The sequence below is a fragment of the Eurypyga helias genome, unplaced genomic scaffold (genome assembly GCF_000690775.1).
Source record: "Eurypyga helias isolate BGI_N326 unplaced genomic scaffold, ASM69077v1 scaffold43294, whole genome shotgun sequence".
In the NCBI taxonomy this organism is placed as follows: domain Eukaryota; kingdom Metazoa; phylum Chordata; class Aves; order Eurypygiformes; family Eurypygidae; genus Eurypyga; species Eurypyga helias.
This window is the reverse complement of record NW_010246354.1, coordinates 14353-22238: the sequence shown is the minus strand read 5'-3', so window position 1 is coordinate 22238 and position 7886 is coordinate 14353.

Below are 7886 nucleotides of genomic sequence, written 5' to 3'. Positions count from 1 at the left end.
ATAACTTTTTTCTCCAAGTGATTTGTGCAATGTTTCAGGATAACTATGATTGAGGTTTTCAGCTATTTTCTTCTGGGATTAATTAAACACTGCTGTAAGAGGCAGAGGTAAGAATATGTGTCTGAATACTCGATGCTTTAACCTTAATGATGAACATGGTATCTCCTCTGTTTTCTTGAAGGTTTATACCTATTTCCCTGGTATATCAGCTTCACCTTTTTTTTTTTATACTTAACGGCCTTCACATGCTTCTCCTTGTCTTCCCTGTTCTAGCACTTCCATGTCATGCACTGCATCTCTGCCCACATGTGTTCAGAAAATGGGCATTAGCAAGTCTGGCAGTGATGTATATATTTTGGTGTTATGTTTAAAGAATAAGCAGATGTAGAGAAAGATTTAAAATTAATTTTGAAATTAAATCTAAGATACCATAAACCCAAACATTATAAATTCACAGAGCCTTTAGAACAACTGTGATTCCATGAAAAACATTTATCCAGTTAATGTCCCTACAGAGATTTTTAACTTGGAACAATAATCAAGGAACTCTGCTTATTAATACTGAAATTAGAGATAACAATATGTATTTCCACAACTGTACAAGGAAAAACATTTCCTCTCAGACTGGTCATGCAGCCTCTATTTTCTTTGCTCCTCTTACCCATACTGAGGGCACATGGTCCTGTTCCATGCCAGTCTTATCTGTTTTCAGGATTTTTCAGTGGTTGGAAAAGGTGCCTGTAGATTTGGCTCTTTCTACCTTAAAATTTTCCAACATTGCCCCCAAAGACTTTGGCTCTCCACATACTCCCACCCTATTCTCATGCTTTACCCAGGGTGTGCAAAGACACCACTTCTGCCAAGCGAAGAAAACTTCCCTCCAATTGGCTGCAAACCAGCCCTCAACAGAGAAACAAGATCAATCCCTTTGCCCCTGTTCCCACCCCACAAGAGTTGTTATGCCTTAAGGACATGGCAAGAGGCTAAGGTCTCTATAGTGCAGCTGCAGTTAGTTAGTACAACTAACTCAAAGGCAGAGAGTTGTCCTTGTCCCTGTTTCATTTAAGAAGAGATTACATGACTAGTGTTGGGCTGCTACATCTCCAGGCTTAGCCTGCTGTACATTTTCATTTGGCCTTTGTGACCTATAAGTTCATCTATTTCTGCAGGTCTTTTGGCTGTGCATCACTATCCTTTCCTTTAAATCAGTTCTACATGACAACATCCTGAAGCGGCACTTCCCAAGTCAGATTGGTCCAGATACATAGTTTGCCAAAGTAAACAGTAAATTTAAATCCTCTGCTTCTCTTCTTCCATTAGTTGAGTCAGAATAGCATCTGCATCCCTATGAAACAGCAGAGTCAAATCCAGCCACCTGCATCACTGCAAATACACGTGCCATCTGTTTCTTATTAAGGGCTGTCAAATTCGCATCATTCAGGACTGTGTCTTTGCTGCCAGAGAAGCTGTTCGGGAAGTGGAACTGGAAAAATAATGAATGCCAAGAAGATAATCAGAGAAATGTGTTAGTTTTAATTCTCACATAATTTTTATAGTTTCATGTAGATATGCTACAATCATGAGGAGAAAATGGCAAGAGATGACTTTCGCGTCCTGAGACATCTGCCTGTAGTACAAAACAGTTAATATGAACAAAGGCAGAACTTGGAAGAGGCAAAGGATTACCAGGAAAACCAGTGTAACTAGTTATAGTAAGATAAGGTGAGGTGGTGTTGCTATGCTTAACCATTCTGTTGTTTCCTGCAAGTGAGGAAGGTAGATTAATATAATATTGATCTTGGTATCAAACAGATTTGTAAATCATCAGGCTGCCCCCATACATCAGAAACATTCAGAACCATGAAGGAGAGAGGACCCTGATAACCACCAAAAGACTGGGACGAGGTGGGCCTGACCTTGATGAGGAGTTCAGCTAAGTTACTGGCGCCTGATTTTCCTCCCAAATCTGAAAGGTCATGGTTCAAAGACTTGCTGGAAAATGGGGGTGTGTCCGTGACCCCTGATGAAGATCAGAAGAGAGGGACTCTAATTTGGTAAGCAGAACAGAGTAGTCACCAGCTCAAACTGGATTCGAGAAATGCCTCGGAGACCAGGAAGGAGGCAGCTGGGCAGAGACTCAAAGAAAAAGCAACATTCATTGCCTTCTACAGAAATGGTGTTAACAGGCTCGATGACTGCAATGCATGAGTGAGCTGCAATTACTCTTCTCTGTCTTGCTCTTGTACTAATCAGGAGCACGTTCAGTTTAGCCAGTTCCTCTCCACTGTACATCAGATCGTGGATGGAGGTGTAGCAGGTCCTCTCTCAGAGAGACTGACAGCCAGGGGTGGTATAATTTGGATTTTAATAGTAGGAAGCTTCTAGTCATTCATTTGTGGTGTGTTTTATCAATTGCCTCTTGGAGTGAGTTCTGAGTCATGTTTAACATGGCAATTAATGGGGATTAGGGCCTGCTAAGGAATCAGATTAGGTCAGAACACTATACTGTGTCACCATCTTTATTACTAAACTATAATGGGGAATACCAAATTCATTATTTGATTAAAAGTTGCAGTTTATCCATTAATGAAAATTAGCTGTTGCAGGTGAATTGACAGCTTTTATGAAGCGGGGATAAAATGGAAGTGAGGAAAATGGCCTCTCAAACCAGTCATAAATTGTTAACACTAATACTTTCCGCTATCAACCTGGACCCCTTTAACAGGTTGAGTCTCTGGCTTTTTGTCAGTCACCATCTGTAGGGTTGTGCTTGGAAGGGAAGACGGATAGGGTGACTTCTTGTCTGTAGGGAATGTAAGGCTGCTGTGCCTCAGCTGTGATACTTGTCAGAGATCCTGGAGGTCCCCTTCCCACCAGCTTCCTAGCGTAAATATTATACTGATGTAAAGATTTTGTAAGCAGCTTACACATTCAGGAAAGCAGGTTTCTTTTCACGTATTGCTTATATATACACACGTGCTCAGCTTCACGTCAGTGAATTTGTTTCTTAAAACTGAGTTCAAATACCATAAAACAGAAAGTTTTTTTTTTAACAGAGTTGCAGTCAGGAATTTGCTCAGGCTGAGGAGAATCTGTATCTCCTCCTTGCTGGAAATACCCCAACTGCTAGACAAAGTACCTCAGCTAATGAAATGGAAAGGAATTTCTTTGTGCATTTATTCTGCATCCGTTCTGTACAAGCTGGTGTTCTGTCTCTGCTATGTTCTCCAGGAGAGATGCTTTTCTTGGTGCATGTGAGAAATATACCAACCACACTGTCCTGGTCAGAGGACTTTTCTGCTGCCTTGACGGTTTTCGTACCTGAGGCATGAGAGAAGAGCCTAATGGTCCACACTGGGGCACCTCTGGGAAGTCTAGTAGTAGAGCTCTGGGCACGTAGGGCTAAACATGCTAAACATTTGGGCTAAAATGACAGCTTTTGGAAATAGCTCCTTTAGAGCTATGCAGCTGCTCTGTTTTGTTCTCTTGTGTGTTTTTAACCTGGTGGTTTTGGTTCAGCATGCTAGGTCTTCTGAGTCTTTAGAAGAAAAAGATCAAATGAAATAAGAAACTGGTCCAAGGTGAGTTGAACATTTCTGAAAACAAACAAACAAACAAACAAACACCAAACCCCAAAAGGCCACCAAAACCCTAGTAGCATCTTAACTAAATCATTATTCCAGCTCAGCTGTGTGTTGTCTCATTCTTTCCAGAGTATGAAAACAGACAAACATTACGTCAGTATTACACTGGGAGGCAATCTTTTGCTCCTTAAAGCCACACTCTTCAGGTAAAGCAAAGTCTCTTTCAGGTGATTTGTACTGTGAAGGTGGGGAGCTTTATTTCCATTTTCTTGAAAAAAATATTGCTCTTGAGCTGAAAGAAATTATAAAAGAAGAGATCAAGATAATGTTAATCATAAAATTAATTTGGGGTGTTCATAACTTATGCATAAAGGATTATTTGGTTGAATATACAAGCCTCTGACCTGAGATGGCCACTTCCTTGAATAACCCATTTTAATGTGAACATATGTTGGATGAAGAAGTGACTTGTACAGAACACGTCCAAAACGAAGAGCTTCTGTGTAAGCAGTTTCACGGGCAGTCTTTAGAAAGTTTAGCCTGGATCAACATTCATAAAGGGTTATTACACTCCATGTTGTATACATGGTGGATTTTTCTTTTTTAGTTGCTTATCCCAAAAGTTCTGGAAGGGTTAGATTTGAAAAAAAAAGATGGAAAAAAGGTGTTTCCTCACCACCAAGGCATGAGAATGAAACGTGGCTTTAGAGAGAACAAAAGAATTTGTTCAGGACAGGTTTGCTATTTGTGTGGTTATGATAGAGAGTATTGTTTTCTGGAAAATGATGAATGGAGTAAATCGTTGTACTGGGACATGTACTTTATGTGTGGGCCAAAGCCATACGCACTCAAGGTTTGCAATATTTTGGGCAGTTTGATAATTTTGTTTGTGTTTGGCAAACAGGCAGTGTTTCCTGACAGATAGAGGGCTACTCTGGTGCACGGGGCTGAGATCATAACCAAGCTCCAACACTGGCCAGGTATGTGTCCCAAAATACATTTCTGTGCCTTATTTTCTCTATCAGTGAAATAATGACGTAATAAGTCTCCTCTTTAAGTGCACTGAGACCTATAAATAAAAATCACTATCTAAATTTTAGGTATGTGTTACTGTTTAGTGGCTTGGGCTATTTATTTATTTATTTATTTAACCATTTTAAGCAGGTATGAACTAAATGCTTTTTCATTCAAACAGATTGGGGAGTTAACATGCTAAATATCTTGGACATGGGCAAAACAGAGTCTTTTTTAAGTAGCCAGGATGAGTGGTGTGCTGCGCAGCACTGCTCTCCATCAGCCATGCCTCTGGCACCTCCCTATCTCCTGCACAAGTACGTGAGCAGGGAGACAATCAGATCAGGGAGCAGATCTAGCCAAAAACCACCCAAGCAAAAATACGTGTCTATCTGTTTATTTCGGCCGAATGGGTTCCCTGACTTGCTTCACTGTGCAGCCTCCCCAGCATCACTGTGAGCACAGGATGGAGGTGCAGAGGCTAGAGGGGAAGGCACAGCTCATGGCTGGGAGTGTGACTGTGAGCTGTTAGTCTTTGCCTGGTCGCTTAGTCGTTAAATTGAGACCATAGATCACACTGTGAGCTTGTGTCGAGGGATCTTCAGGAAAAGACTGGTCTCCTGACTCTCCAAGATTTCTGTTCAGTGGAGGATCAGAGCAAAGTTCTTGAGAATCCTGCAAAACACAAAAGATCTGGGGGCTGAGAGATGGACATGGAGCAAGTAGGATGTCTTATGTGTCAAGGGGCTGGGCTGTGCTGCCTCTCTCGAGGTCAGCAGCCCCTCTTTGTACTGTATTCCCATGGATCAGTAGGTCCTCAAGGGCTGTAAAAAAAGCCTTGGTGTATCTGACTCACTGGCTGTTATTCATATGACTCCTCTGGGGCTGTTGTGTTATATGGTGAGGGCCAAATAGGGGTGCCTAGGGATTTTGGTACTGCTTCAGTACGCAGGTCTATGCATGTGTAGCTATAGTAACCACTGAGGAACCGTTTGCAAAGCTCCTTTTCGGAGTAGCAGCTGATACCATTCATGGGACTGTTCAGCAACCCACAGAGTCCCACTGCTCTTGCTTTTGGTACAGCTGATCCTCAGCTTTGAAGCTGCTCTCTGTGGGTAAAAAGGCTATCCCAGGATTTGGCCTTCAGTGTAACATTGCCTATTAATAACCTGCAAACAATGCAAGGATTATATGAGCTGATTTCTGTTTGTTTTTCTTTTTCAATAGACTACCTGACAATTTCCCATACCTTCCCTTTAAAATATGACCTAAATCATGGAACACTGCTTAGATATTGCGACAACAGCATTTAATCAGGGTAAATCAAATCAAACAGAGAACATTTTTTTTTTTTTCTGGTTGGTTTCTGCTCTAACCTTTCTAATCACAATAATCTTAAATGCCACATGAAGTTTCAACCACGTTGCTTGGACATTAAATGAACTATTAGGTAGTGTAGGATTAGAGCAACATCAAAGCCCTCATAGATTTTCAGCATTATGCAAAGCCTCTCATTTTCCTTTTGACTTAGAGCACCATGAAGATTATAGGTTGTATACAATAATTATACTGGCACTGTTCCTTCCTGTCCATGGGTAAGGCTGTGTCAGCATTTCTATTATAATCCCTTAGTTTCAAACGACTTTATTACTTGTCCATAAAAATTTGTTCTGGCATAGAAACTCTCATTCTGGGATAAGGAGAAGAAAAACTATTTAAACACTTGATGAGTGCTCCCTGGTTTTAGAGATAGTATGTGAATTTTAAAGCAGTCAGAGTCAGTGCCTGAAAATCCTCTACCAGTTTTACAATTCAAAACCAGCTCTATTTTCTACAGTGAATGTTGGCAGGTTGCTATTAGACTGCTTGGTGGATTTGTTCTTTCTCCTTCCTGAAGCAGAGAAGGGGCAAAGGGTCACAAGTACAAAGCACTCAAATCTCAGAGTAAACTTCACCAGTGACCTCCGATGCCAGGGCTACTGCACTGAATCCTCTAGGACAGAAGAGTGGCGAGATTAGAAAAAGGAATATGTGCAAGCAGCGAGGTGGGAATAAAAACAAGCCTCTGGGAAAGATTCAGTGTTTTTAAAGCAGCTGAACCAGAATCTTGCACACTGTGCTCACTAATAAGAAAATGGTTGCGGAGGAGGATGAAGAGTTGAGGGAGTTTTTGCTTTCTGAGGAACGCTCTGGGTGTGCTTGCATTAGTAATATGTATCCTAAAAGTGGGATGAATTGCAGTGCAGGATAGGTTGAGGATATCATATTCACTCATTAGCAAAAAGTAGATTGTGTTGGTAGAAGAGCAAGTTCAGAGATATAAGTAGAATATCCTGTGACAACATGCTATAAACTGTGCCTGTACTGGGCTAACTCTCCAGATGGCTACCAACAGCTACAGGCAGCAGGTTGCCAACAGAGAAGTGCAAATGTAAGGTTTCACCCTAAAGACCTGTCAGCTGGTTGTGTCACAGATGTCTTCTCTGGAGGCTCTCAGACAGAACATGTCTTTAGGCACTCTGGTTTGATTTTCCCTTCTCACTGCAGGCACTGTGCTGTCCTTGCTCTAATTGTAGAATCAGAAAATCACAGAATCATAGAATGATAGAATGGTTTGGGTTGGAAGGGACCTTTAAAAGTCATCAGTCCAACACCCTTGCCACAGGCACGGACATCTTTCACTAGACCAGGTTGCTCAAAGTCTCATCCAACCTGTCCTTGAACACTTCCAAGGGTGGGTCATCCACAGCTTCTCTGTTGTGAGACCTGTTCCAGTGTCTCACCACAATCATCATACAAAAATTTCCTCATCATGTTAAATCTAAATCCAAATCCAAATCCAAATCCAAATCTAATTCTAATTCTAAATCTAAATCCAAATCTAAATCTCCTTCTGTTCAAAACTCTTTTCCTTTGTCCTGTTGGTACAGGTCCTGGTAAAAATTCTTTATCTTTCTCGTAAGATCCCTTCATATATTGAAAAGCTGCAATAAGATCTCCCTGGAGCCTTCTCTTCTCCAGGCTGAACAAGCCCAAATCTCTGAGCCTGTCCCCATAGCAGAGGTGCTCCAGCCCTCTGAGCATCTTCGTGGCCTCCTCTGGACCTATTCTAACAGGTCTGTGGCTGTTTTATACTGGGAACCGCAGATCTGTATGCAGTAGTACAGGTGGATTGTCCCAACCCACAGGGCCACTCTCAGAATGGGATTCCTATCCTAAAGGGTATAAACACAAGCCTGTAAATTCAGAGGCCATTCAAAAATATATCTATATTTTGACATACTTTGT